The sequence below is a fragment of the Sceloporus occidentalis genome, unplaced genomic scaffold, assembly GCF_023333645.1.
Source record: "Sceloporus occidentalis isolate IW3139 unplaced genomic scaffold, rSceOcc1.0.p SCAF_20, whole genome shotgun sequence".
Lineage (NCBI taxonomy): Eukaryota > Metazoa > Chordata > Lepidosauria > Squamata > Phrynosomatidae > Sceloporus > Sceloporus occidentalis.
In genome coordinates, this window is record NW_028317000.1 from 8,106,675 (window position 1) to 8,120,903 (window position 14,229).

The 14,229-nt window shown below is 44.0% G+C and overlaps 1 protein-coding gene across 2 annotated transcripts in view; it reads left to right on the forward strand.

Moving 5' to 3' along the window:
• The window catches only part of ATP8B2 (ATPase phospholipid transporting 8B2), a 79,143-nt gene that overhangs the window by 17,463 nt on the left and 47,451 nt on the right, over positions 1 to 14,229 (forward strand). Inside the window, exon 1 of one of the 2 annotated variants that reach the window (XM_089483643.1) lies at positions 7,870 to 8,129. The exons of the other annotated variant lie outside the window; for it this stretch is intronic. The gene's annotated coding sequence lies outside the window, so the exon portion shown is untranslated. Of the gene's footprint in view, positions 1 to 7,869; positions 8,130 to 14,229 lie in introns of those variants that run through there. 2 annotated transcript variants of the gene reach the window in all.

Below are 14,229 nucleotides of genomic sequence, written 5' to 3' on the forward strand. Positions count from 1 at the left end.
ACCCTTGCAAAAGCCAAGAAGCTACGTTGCAAGATTTTTGTGTAGCTGTGCGTCTTTTGGGGTTGTGTTCCCCCCCCTTTCCTTTTCATTCAAGTTAGTTTTTTGAGGAAATCTGCTTCGCTTGGCCTGCCGCTTGGCACACAGCCGGAGGCTGGAGCTGGTCCAAAACCAGACAGAGACAAGGGGGGCGTCTGGGTGCATTTTTGCCGCTAGAGGTTGCCATTTTCTGGGCCTGGGATGGGCTTGCAGGCACATGCCAGCTGCAGCCTCCGTCAGTGGGACCAGGAATGCGGGCTGGCAAGCCTTTGGGCAAGGCCTGACTTGTCTTGGCACACACATCCAAGGCTGGCCTGGCACCAAAGAGGACCTCAAAGGCGCCCCACAAAAAAAGTCTGTCCTTCCCCCCAAAGAGCCTGTTGATCAAATGCAAAATTCTCAGACCAAGTCATTTGGGTGCTTCTTTTATTCCTGATTTAAAACAAACCATACCAGTTTTCTTTTTAGTAAAACTTTTAGAAGAGATTCCTATATGTGTGTATATAGATAGATAGATAGATAGATAGATAGATAGATAGATAGATAGACAGACAAACAGACACACACACACAAAGGGAACTGTTCTAAATGTTTTACCCCCAAAAGTGGTTTGGTTTGTAATAATAAAAACAACCGCAAAACATGTAAGATTACATATATACATATATAGTGTATATGTATGTAACCTTACACATTTAGTAATTGGTTAGTTGTCATTTGTGTTTATACATACGTGTGTGTGTGTGTGTGTGTGTGTGTGTGTAACCTTACATGTTTCAGGTTTGTGTGTGTGTGTGTGTGTGTGTAAAATAACAACTAACAGATTATGAAACATGTAAGGTTACACACACACACACACAAATGACAACTAACCAGTTACTAAACATGCAAGGTTACGTACATATATAAACACAAATGACAACTAACCAGTTACAAAATGTGTAAGGTTACATATATTTATATGAATAAACAAAAATAATTAACCAATTATGAAATGTGTAAGGTTACGTACATATATATGTATAAACACAAATGACAGCTAACATAATACGAAATGTGTAAGCTTACATATATATGTATAAACACAAATAACAGGTAATAAATTACAAAACATGTAAGGTTACATACTTATTGTCTGTGTCTGTGTGTGTAACTTTACACATTTCATAATTTGTTGTTGTGGTGGTTGTTATTTATATCCTGCCTTTTTCCAGTTTTGGAATTAACTGCCATTTAGAGTAGGAAAAAAATTACATTTCATAAAAATGTACTCGCACAGTGCATTTTTGTGTCACTTCTTCGGTGTGCTTCAGGTTATTGTGTGTTGCTTTAGCTTCACAACATCCCTGTGATCAGGCAGAGAAGAGCCACCCAGATCAAATAGATAGGTAGGTAGGTAGACAGACAGACAGAAGATAGATTGACTCCCAGCTCAGCTGGGAATAAGTATAAATCCCAAATAGCAAACCTTGATTTTCCATTTTATATAAAGGACACCATTTTGCTATGTCATTATGTTTAATGGGACTTGAGCATCCACGGATTTTGGTATGCAAATTTTTTGGTATGCAAATTTGGGTCCTGGAGCCAAACCCCGAGAATAAAAAGGATCCACGGTACATTGGAACTGATCGTTTCGTTCATGCCCCGTTTCGGTGCTGTGGCGCATGTCTCAAAACCACCCGTCTGTCCCGTGCAGAATAAAAGACAGCAAAACAAAATGGATGACTTCACCACTTTGTTTTAATCCAGTGCAAACAAAATTGTGCCCCACACCTCAAAAGGAGACTGAATACGCACTGCAAAACCGATCCTGGTTTGCCTCCACCGCGAGGCATTCTGTGCATCCCTGAGTGCTTCCACAATCACGCGAATGAAGCACGATTGACTCGCACTCTCGCAACTGCACTTCATTCGCACTGTTGAGAAGCTGTTCGCGGGATTTCCCTGTGAATGTTTTTTGTGGGTTTTTCGAGCTATGTGGCCATGTTCTAGAAGAGTTTATTCCTGACGTTTCGCCAGCATCTGAGGCTGGCATCTTCAGAGAATGATGCTGGCGAAACGTCAGGAAGAAACTCTTCTAGAACGTGGCCATATAACCCAAAAACCCCACAAAAAACTAAGGATGCCGGCCATGGTAGCCTTCTACTTCACTCCCTGTGAATGGTTTGTCGCTGGAGAATTCCTGGTTCTTCCCAGGAGAAATCCTGGATGGGTGCGATGTTGTGTGAAAATCCTCTGCACAATTGCGCAATTTAGCAGGGATTGTGCCTTTTTCTTCCCCTTTCTTCTCCTATCTGATGATCTCCTCAATTGGGGGGCAATGCCTGCAATTCATGGTGGCTTACAATCATAAAAAATCCAACACAATTCAAAGCATACAAAAATAGTACATTAAAACAGAATTAAATTTCGTAGTTTAGGGGAAGCACTAGAGCTCTCGCTGAGAATTTGACACGCCTCAACTACAGATCCCAGGATGCCATGCAATGGAACCGTCACAATTGGAAACTGGAAACATACTGCTATATAGTTGTTTGTTGTTGTTGTGTGCCTTCAAGTCGATTCTGACTTGGGGTGACCCTATTATGGGTTTTTCTTGGCAAGATTTCTTCAGAGGAGAAGGTTTGCCATTGCCTTCCCTTGAGGCTGAGAGTGTGTGACTTGCCAAAGGTCACGCAGTGGGGAGCATGCCAAGCTGTGAATCGAACTCGGATCTCCAGAGTTGTCACCCAACACTCAAACCACTACTCTTTTGCTTGAAAGAAGCGCAGATGCGTTCAGAAAGTTGCTAGTTTTGGCTTTAAAAATGCTTCTCGCTAGCCCTAGCAAAGTTTGCCGGATTGCTTGACAAGATCCAGACTCTGCTCTGAGAAAATGTTTGCACAAACAACCTCAAGCATGAGCTACAATCTAGGGATTTAAAGTCTGTTGTCATTCCTATTATTGTTGGGTCCCCCCCCCTTTCTTGGTATTGGGTTGGGCCCTGATAGTGACAGACTGTGAAAGAAAAAACAAGATCTTCAGATAGATTATTTCCCGGTGAAGCAAGAAGCAGAAACTGGATGGAATCTTCCAAGCCTCCATTCCATTCACAGCTTCTTCTGGGCTTCTGGGTATAGCAACCCTATGGACCAGAGGCCTCCAAAATCGCCAACAGCCCTGTTCAGGTCTTGCAAATCCAGGGCTGTGGCTTCACTGACTGAATCAACCCATCTGGAATGCTGTCTTCCTTTTTTCCTACCAACTTCCACTTTGCCATACATTATTGCATGTTCTAGTGTGACATGGCGTCTCATGATATGTCCAAATTATGAGAGCCTCAGTCTAGGCTTCCCATGGATGTTCAGACTTAGGATCATAGAATCCTAGAATCCTAGAGTTGGAAGAGACCCCAAGGGCCATCCAGTCCAACCCCATTCTGCCATGCAGGAATACATAGTCAAAGCACTCCTAAGCATTAAGCTTGCCTTTGCACTTTCTTCCTCAACCTTTCTTTCCAGTTGTATTATTCCACTGTATTATTTCCAGTGTATTTATTCCACTGTCAAACAGCTCTTAGAATAGAATCATAGAACTGGGCCATCCAGTCCAACCCTATTCTGCCATGCAGGAACTCTCAATCAAACCATCCCTGACAAATGGCCATCCAGCCTCTGCTTAAAGACCTCCAAGGAAGGAGACTCCACGGCACTCTGAGGGAGTTTGTTCCACTGTCGAACAGCTCTTACAGTCAGGCAGTTCATCCTAATGTTGAGCTGGAATCTAATCTCTTTTCCTGTAGTTTGAATTCATTGCTCCATGTCCTGTTCTCTGGAGCAGCAGAAAAAAAGCTTGCTCCCTACTCAATATGACATCCCTTCAAAGATTAAAGACCTCCAAAGAAGGAGACTCCATCAGTTTTAAGGGAGTGTATTCCACTGTTGGACGGCTCTTACTGTCAGGAGGTTCCTCCTAATGTTCAGATGGAATCTCTTTTCCTGTAACTTGCACCTATTGCTCTGTGTCCTATTTTCTGGAGCAGCAGAAAACAAGCTTGCTCCCTCCTCAATATGACATCCCTTCAAATACTTAAACAGGGCCATCATATCACCTCTTAACCTTCTCTTCTCCTGGCTAAACATCCCCAGCTCCCTCAGTCGTTCCTCATAAGGCATGGTTTCCAGACCCTTCACCGTTTTGGTTGCCTGGAGGTTCTTTTGAGGACATCCAGTCCACTTCCTGGTCCCATGTTTGAGTTACTAGAGAGGGAGGGAGAGTCAGAGAAGAATGGGAGCCCTTCATGAAACCCACAAGCCTCACCCCATAGCCTTCCTCCTGTCATTTTAGTGAAAACATATCCTACCTTCCCACCCTACTCTTATAAACACAATGGCTAAGGGAGCAAAACGCACAAAACCAGACTTGTAGTCTATGGGTGGGGTGCGGGTATGTATTTCCCCAATGCTCTGCTACTTTTTGAGTGTTTATTGAAGTTCATTGATGGGTTTTGTGTGGGGTTTTTTACTCTCTGTATGTGCGTCTATTTTATTTATTCCTTTAATTTAAAATATTAATATGCATATTTGTTGTTGTGTGCCTTCAAGTTGAGTGGCACAATGATTTCCCTTGATCTGGACCTAAACTTCTATTGATGCATCCTAGAATCGCATTGGCCTTGTTAGTTGCCGCATCGCACTGTGGACTCAGGTTCAATTGGTGGTCTACTTGGACTCCTAGATCCCTTTCATATGTAGTCTTGTTCAGCCAGGTGTCTACCATCATATATCTGTGCATTTCATTTTTTCGCCCTAAGTGCAGTACCTTACATTTCTCTCTGTTGAATTTCATTTTGTTAGCTTTGGTCCAGCTTTCTAGTTTATTCAGGTCATTCTGGATTTTGATCCTGTCCTCTGGAGTATTAGCTGTTCCTCCTAATTTGGTGTCATCTGCAAATTTGATGAGTATGCCCCCAATTCTGTCATCCAAGTCATTGATAAGGATATTGAATAGCCCTGGGCCCAGGATAGACCCCTGTGGGACCCCACTGGTCACTCTCTCCAGGATGAAAAGGAGCCATTGTTGAACACCCTTTGGGTTCGGCCATAAAGATTACATGCCAATTGAGAATCCCATGGGGATTAAATCCCCATTATTCTCTATGGTATCCCCCAATGTCTCCCTATGGGCAAACATCCCCCAATGACTCCCTATGGGCAAGTATTCCCAATGTATCCTTATGGGCAAGTATTCCCAATGTATTCCTATGGGCAAATATTCCCAATGTCTCCCTATGGGCAATTATTCCCAATGTCTCCCTATGGGCAATTATTCCCAATGTCTCCCTATGAGCAAATATTCCCAATGTATTCCTATGGGCAAATATTCCCAGTGTATTCCTATGGGCAAATATTCCCAATGTATTCTTATGGGCAAATATTCCCAATGTCTCCGTATGAGCAAATATTCCCAATGTCTCCCTATGAGCAAATATTCCCAATGTCTCCCTATGGGCAAATATTGCCAATGTCTCCCTATGGGCAAATATTCCCAATGTATTCCTATGGGCAATTATTCCCAATGTCTCCCTATGAGCAAATATTCCCAATGTCTCCCTATGAGCAAATATTCCCAATGTCTCCCTATGGGCAAATATTCCCAATGTCTCCCTATGGGCAATTATTCCCAATGTCTCCCTATGGGCAATTATTCCCAATGTCTCCCTATGAGCAAATATTCCCAATGTCTCCCTATGAGCAAATATTCCCAATGTATTCCTATGGGCAAATATTCCCAATGTATTCCTATGGGCAAATATTCCCAATGTATTCCTATGGGCAAATATTCCCAATGTATTCCTATGGGCAAATATTCCCAATGTCTCCCCATGGGCAAATATTCCCAAAGTCTCCCTATGGGCAAATATTCCCAATGTCTCCCTATGGGCAAATATTCCCAATGTATTCCTATGGGCAATTATTCCCAATGTCTCCCTATGGGCAAATATTCCCAATGTATTCCTATGGGCAAATATTCCCAATGTATTCCTATGGGCAAATATTCCCAATGTATTCCTATGGGCAAATATTCCCAATGTATTCCTATGGGCAAATATTCCCAATGTATTCCTATGGGCAAATATTCCCAATGTATTCCTATGGGCAAATATTCCCAATGTATTCCTATGGGCAAATATTCCCAATGTATTCCTATGGGCAAATATTCCCAATGTATTCCTATGGGCAAATATTCCCAATGTCTCCCCATGGGCAAATATTCCCAAAGTCTCCCTATGGGCAAATATTCCCAATGTCTCCCTATGGGCAAATATTCCCAATGTATTCCTATGGGCAATTATTCCCAATGTCTCCCTATGGGCAAATATTCCCAATGTATTCCTATGGGCAAATATTCCCAATGTATTCCTATGGGCAAATATTCCCAATGTATTCCTATGGGCAAATATTCCCAATGTATTCCTATGGGCAAATATTCCCAATGTATTCCTATGGGCAAATATTCCCAATGTATTCCTATGGGCAAATATTCCCAATGTCTCCCTATGGGCAAATATTCCCAATGTATTCCTATGGGCAATTATTCCCAATGTCTCCCTATGGGCAAATATTCCCAATGTATTCCTATGGGCAAATATTCCCAATGTATTCCTATGGGCAAATATTCCCAATGTATTCCTATGGGCAAATATTCCCAATGTATTCCTATGGGCAAATATTCCCAATGTATTCCTATGGGCAAATATTCCCAATGTATTCCTATGGGCAAATATTCCCAATGTATTCCTATGGGCAAATATTCCCAATGTATTCCTATGGGCAAATATTCCCAATGTCTCCCCATGGGCAAATATTCCCAAAGTCTCCCTATGGGCAAATATTCCCAATGTCTCCCTATGGGCAAATATTCCCAATGTATTCCTATGGGCAATTATTCCCAATGTCTCCCTATGGGCAAATATTCCCAATGTATTCCTATGGGCAAATATTCCCAATGTATTCCTATGGGCAAATATTCCCAATGTATTCCTATGGGCAAATATTCCCAATGTATTCCTATGGGCAAATATTCCCAATGTATTCCTATGGGCAAATATTCCCAATGTATTCCTATGGGCAAATATTCCCAATGTCTCCCTATGGGCAAATATTCCCAATGTATTCCTATGGGCAATTATTCCCAATGTCTCCCTATGGGCAAATATTCCCAATGTATTCCTATGGGCAAATATTCCCAATGTATTCCTATGGGCAAATATTCCCAATGTATTCCTATGGGCAAATATTCCCAATGTATTCCTATGGGCAAATATTCCCAATGTATTCCTATGGGCAAATATTCCCAATGTATTCCTATGGGCAAATATTCCCAATGTATTCCTATGGGCAAATATTCCCAATGTATTCCTATGGGCAAATATTCCCAATGTATTCCTATGGGCAAATATTCCCAATGTATTCCTATGGGCAAATATTCCCAATGTATTCCTATGGGCAAATATTCCCAATGTATTCCTATGGGCAAATATTCCCAATGTATTCCTATGGGCAAATATTCCCAATGTCTCCCTTGAGGGGGACCCCTTCTTTCCCTCCCAAGAGGGGGGTTCCTTCCAAGGCCCTTTGTACTCCATCTCCCAGAATCCCTGGCTCTTGGCCCAGGTGGCTGAGGCTCGTGGGAGCTGGAGTCCCAAACAAGCCCTTGGAGGAGGCCAGAGTTTGGGGACCCAGGGCTGCCTGTGTGTCCCTCTGCCTCACTTCCGCCCCTGGCCTTGGGCTGCTGCTAGTCTGCTCCTCCTCCATCCCTCCATTCCCTCCATCCCTCCATCCAGGCAGCGGAGGGACTGGGCTTCTTCCTCCTCCTCCTCCTCCTGGGGCTCCTGGGATGGTCCAGGCCGGGAGGGAGGGCGCCTGTTGGGCGTAGCAGCAGCAGAGGCCCTGGCCCTGGTATGGAGGAGCAGCACCAAGGAGGAGGAGGAGGAGGAGGAGGAGGCCCTGGAGGTAGTAGCCCTGGCGAGGAGGAGAAGAAGAAGGAGAAAGAGGAGAAGGAGGAAGAAGAAGAGGAGGAGGAGGAGGAGGAAGAGGAGGCTCTCTAAGGTGAGGAGGGGGCGCCTCTGGGGGGGGGGGAAGCTTCCTGGGCTGGACTCTGGAGCAGAGACCCCTTTCCTTCCTTCAGATTCATGGGGGAGCTCTGCCCCCCATGAATCTGAAGGAAGGAAAGAGGTCTCTGCTCCAGAGTCCAGCCCAGGAAGCTCCCCCCCAAGAGACCCTGCATTATCATTATAGTGGGGGGGACATTTCTTTGGGGGGGGGTTTAGAGACCCTCTATATTTATTAGGGGGCTTTTAGTGACCCCACACATTATATTTCTATTGGGGGGCACTTGTTTGGGGAGATTTTGTAGCCCTCCCCCCTTTCCTTCATATTTACTGGGGGGCTTTTAGAGAGAAGCCCCCCCTTCATTATCATTATAATGGGGGGCATTTATTTGAGGGGATTTGGGAGCCCTCCTTACTTCATATTTACTGGGGGGGCTTTTAGAGAGAACCCCCTGCATTATAATGCTAATGGGTGGCACTTATTTGAGGGGATTTGGGAGCCCCCCCTTCATATTTATTGGCTTTTACAGACCCCTTGCATAATAATAATAGTAATAATAATAGGGGGCATTTTGAGGGGGTTGTGGAGCCTCCCTTTATATTTATTGGGGAAGCTCTTAGAGAGACCCCCCACATATAATTTTAATGGGGGGGCACTTATTTGGGAGGGTTTTAGAGACCCTTTATATTTATTCGGGGAGGCTTTTAGAGACCCCCTTGCATTGTAATTATAATGGGGGGCACTCATTTGAGGGGATTTTGTAGCTCCTCCCCTTCCTTGGTATGTATTAGGGGGGATTTTAGGGACCCCCCAACATTACAGTTATTGGGGGACACTTATTGGGGGGCCTTTTAGAGACCCCCTTATTACAATTATTGGGAGATACACTATCTGTTTGGGGGCTCCCTTGATATTTATTTGGAGGGCTTTAGGGACACTTTGAGGGACACTTATTTGGGGGGATTTTGTAGCCCCTCTTTCCTTGATATTTATTTTGGGGGGCTTTTAGAGACACTTTGGGGGACACTATTTGGGGGGCATTTTGTAGTCCCCCCTCCTTTGTACTTATTGAGGGAGCTTATAGAGACCCTCATATTATAATTATTAGAAGCACTGATTTGGGGGGAGTTTGAATTCCCTTCTTTGATATTTATTGGGGGCTTTTAGGGACCCCCACATTACAGTTATTGGCAGAACACCATTGGGGCAATTTTACAGACCTTCTCCCCCCCAATATACTTTTTATTTTTTGAGGGGGAGAGTTCAGTTTTTTTTGGGGGGGAACCTTGAGATATGTGCTGGGTGAATTTTGGGGGTTCTCCTCTTTTGGGGACCCTCCTCTTTGAGACTTGTTTGGAAGGAATCATGGAGACCATTCACAGATGCTTGTTTTTTAGGGGGTGATTTTAGGGACACTCTTTGAGCCTTCATCTTTCAGTACTCTGTTTTTCGGGGGTTAATTTTGGTGACTCTCTCATACTGATTTGAGGTCAGTCTTGGAGACCATCCTTTGATATTGAGTTAATTTGGGGGACCTTCTTTGATACTCTTTTGGGGTGAACTCCTTGATTTTTGAAGACCTTGCATGATACATTTTAATTTTATTTTATTGGTGATAAAATTGGGGAACCCCATTTTGATCCTCACTGTGAAGATTTAGAAGATCCCTTTGATTCTTACATTGGGGGGAGCGGTGAATTTTGAGCAACCTTTTTGATACTTCTTTACAGGTGAATTTGGGGACCACCTTCAAGCCTGCCTTTCACCCCAACTTCACCCTCTCTCCCTCTCCCCTAATTGCCTTCTACATTGAACCATAGTTTGTTGTTGTTGTGTGGCTTCCAGTCATTTCTGACCCCTTGGCAAATGTTCTTTCTTTCAGTTAGTCTCAAAGGTGCGACAAGATCTCTCTACGTACTTCTTCAGAGGAGGTTTGCCATGGCCTTCCCCTGAGGCTGAGAGAGTGTGACTTGGCCAAGATCACCCAGTGAGTTTCAGGGCCGAGCTGGGAATCGAACCCTGGTCTCCAGAGTCGAAGTTCAGCACACAAACCACTACATCACGTTGGCGCTCTATACCCCTCCGTTAAAACTTTGCAAGGCGAAATACACCCATATCTTTAACTCTCTCAATACTTGTTTTGGGGAGGATCTTTTCTTTCCGAGCTTAGCCTTCCTTTCCTAGCCTTGCTTTCAATGAGCCCTGTCTTCCAATTTGATTGTGAGTTCCTGCATGTCAGAATGGGGTTGGACTGGATGACCTTTGGTGTCTCTTCTGACTCTAGGAGTCTTTGATTCCAGGAAATGCAATGCCCAAGTATCTTCTCACTCTTATGCCTTGATTTCCAATAATACCTTCCCATCCTCTTCTTTCCCCCCAACATTTTGTGTCTCTTTTTAACTTTGGTCCCCCCAATTTCCTTCCTGATTCTTCTCCTCCAGACCCCCAAGTCACTTTGGTTTTCTCTCCCTGTCCTCCCCCAAGATGCTGATGGGGAGATATCTGATCCCTTCTTGTCTATGCTCTTGGATTTGACTTTCCTCCTCACTCTGTTCTTTCTCCCTTCGTCAAACACTTTTCTCAGCCTTGGGTTCTTCTTCACTCCCTGAAATGCTGATATCTTGATATTTTAGCCTTTCTTCCCTCATTAAGGAAAATAACATCCATTTTCTTGTACTCTGGATCCTTTCCTCCCTTCACTTTTCCCTTGGCACCGTCTCATCCCTTCCAGATGGAGCTCTTGTTTTTGTGGTACTTGGCCCTTTTTTTTACCCACAATCCCATGCCACACTTGCTCTTTTTTTTACCCAGAATTGCTTTCCCTCCCCAGCCAGTGGTACCCTGTAAGACTTGAGAGGAGGGCAAAATCAAGGCCCCCTCCCTGGTTTATGGCCTCTTGAAGGATGGAGCAAGCTTGTTTTCTGCTGCTCCAGAGAATAGGACCCAGAATAATGGATGCAAGCTACAGGAGGAGATTCCACCTAAATATTAGGAAGAACTTCTTGATAGTAAGGGATGCTTGACAGTGGAATAAATCCCCTTAAAGAGTGGTGCAGTCTCCTTCTTTGGAGGTCTTTAAACAGAGGCTGGATGGCCACCTGTCAGAGGTGCTTTGATTGAGAGTTCCTGCATGGCAGAACTGGGTTGGACTGGATGACCCTTGGGGTCTCTTCCAACTCTGTGATTCCCTCCTGAAATGACTTATGGCTGCATCCGCACTGCCAAAATAATCAGGTTTGAATGCACTTTATCTGCTCTGGCTCAATGCTGTGGAAGTCTGGGAAGCAGGGAATCCAAGCGGATTACAGCATTAAAACAAATACAGTTAAAAAGGTATACATTAAAAATACCCAAATCCCTATCCCTCCCTCAGTTATAAAAACATAAGTAACACTAAAATAATAATAATAATAATAATAATAGAGTCAATTGAGCCATAGAGTCGAGCTCCTTCCTTCCTTCCTTCCTTTTTTTCTTCCTTTCACCATGTCCCCAAAATGGCCTCAAAAACAGACCTATAAAGTAAGCCTTTACTTCTGTCTGAGGCTGCGTCCGCACTGCAGAAACAATCCAGTCTGACACCACTTTAACTGCCATGGTTCAATGCTATGGAAATCTGGGAGCTCTATCTAGTTTATGCTGGCACCCAAACTCTCTGACAGAGAAGGCTAAATGTCTCACAGAACTACAATTCTCAGAATGCCGTAGCATCAAACCATGACGGTTAAGGTGGTGTCAGTCAGGATTATTTCTTTAGTGCGGATGCTTCCTGAATCTTCTTCCTTTTTGCTTCTGTTTGGCTCTCTTGTTGTGCCAGGAAGAGTTGAGAGGTGCCCAGGTTGAGCCCCTGAATTTGTTTCCATCACATCTGGACCCATGAATCTGGAATATGCAAGCCGAGCGCATAGGAAAATGGTACCTTGGGGCCTGTACAGAGTGCTTTTTAAATGGCATCTTGAGATTAGAAGCAGGGCATTCAGAGCTGGCAGGGGTTGTGGGCACACACCCTGGCATTTTCCGCTTTAGAAGGGAAGAGCCAAAAAAGCATTTTGTGTCTGTGCTTGTTTTCTACCGGAAGCTTTTCTGTGGTTTTGAGAGTTTACTTGAGAAATGGTGGGTCAGAAGGTGGAGGAGGAAGGAGCAGAAGCAGTGGCTCTCCTTTGGAGAGGGAAAAACAAAAACCCAACAGATTGAGGACAGTCATCTGGACAAAGAAACCACCTATTTGTGTATTTCCTTTATATTTTATTATTTTGTGATTGTTTAGGAGGATACTTCGCTGTAGTTTCCTTTCTGCATAATGCCTGAAAATACATACAAATGGATAGCATAGGCCCTCATTTTCTTTTTCTCCCTCTTCAGAGATTGGCTGCATGGCTGCAGTTTACTCCTCAGCAGGCTGTGTTTGCAAAAATCGTGTCTTTTGCTCGTTGGCGGTGAGCATTAACGCACTCCAGGTGACCAGATGGGGTTCATTTTTATACTTAGAAAAAAGCCTAAACAGGGAGAAATGTAAGATATTGCACTTAGGCAGAACAAATTAAATGCATAGATATAGGATGGGAAACACCTGGCTTAACAAGACTACATGCAGAAGTGATCTAGGAGTCCTAGTAGACCACAAGTTGAACAAGAGCCAGCAGTATGATGTGGCAGCTAAAAAAGCCAATGTGATTCTAGGCTGCCTCAATACAAGTATAGTGTGTAGATCAAGTATCATAGAGTTGGAAGAGACCCTAAAGGCCATCCAGCCTAACTCCCTTCTGCCATGCAGGACCTCACAATCAAAGCACTCTCGAAGGGATGTCAGGTTGAAGATGGAGCAAGCTTGTTTTCTGCTGCTCCAGAGAATAGGACATAGAATAATGGATTAAAACCACAGGAAAAGAGATCCCACCTCAACATTAGAAGGAAGATCTCTTTGACAGTGGAACATAGAAGCGAATGATCTCTTTTCTGGTGTTTTTAATCCATTATTCTATATCCTATTCTCTGGAGCAGCAGAAAATAAGCTTGCTCCTTCTTCAACCTCACATCTCTTTGAGGGTGCTTTGATTGTGAGTTCCTGCATGGCAGAGGGGGGGGTTGAACTGGATGGCTTTTGGGCTCTCTTCCAATTCTATTACTATAACATACTCCCTCGGGGACTGGTGGAGTCTCCTTCCAGCTCCCTATGTTGTTCTTCATAGGGCTTTATGCTTTCCAGACCTTTCGCCATTTTATGTGCCCTCCTTTGGACACACTCCAGCTTCTCAACATCCTTTTTGAATTGTGTTTTGCCAGAATTGGACACAGTATTGTTCCAGGTGAGGCCTGACCAAAGCAGAATAGAGCAGTACTAACTTCCCTTGATCTAGACAGACACTACTATTGATGCCGCCTAGAATTGCATTGGCCTTTTTAGCTTCTGCATCTCACTGTTGTTCCACTATATTCTGCTGTGGTCTCACCTCACCTGGAATAATACTGTGTCCAGTTCTGGCAAAACACAATTCAAAAAGGATGTTGAGAAGCTGAAGCATGTCCAGAGCAGGGCAAATAAAATGGTGAAAGGTCTGGAAACCATAAAGCCCTATGAGGAGAGACTTAGGCCTGTTACAGACTGCCAAAATAAAGCTGCTTCAGGTCTCTTTGGAGGTATGCTGTTTAAATGATGCATGGACCCTAAGAATCCGGAAGCTGCACCAAAGCTACACTCCAGTGCTTAGGAATGGAGTGTGGCTTTGGCGCGAACTCCGGACTCTTAGGACCCATGCATCATTTAAAGAGCATATCTCCAAAGAGACCCGAAGCAGCATTATTTTGGCAGTCTGTAACAGGCCTTAGGGACCTGGATATGTTGAGGAAGAGAAGGCTAAGAGCCCATACAATAGCTATGTTTTAATATTTGAAGGGGTGTCACACTGAGGATGGAGCAAACTTGTTTTCTGCTGCTCCAGAGACTAGGACCTAGAGCAATGGATGCAAACTACAGGAAAAGAGATTCCACCTCAGCATTAGGAAGAACTATGCTTCTGTGATTCTAAGAGGAAACCCCCTCTTTTCTTTTTAAAGCAGTTCTCTGAAACGTTGACTTGTTTGCAGGCAGCCTCCAGGA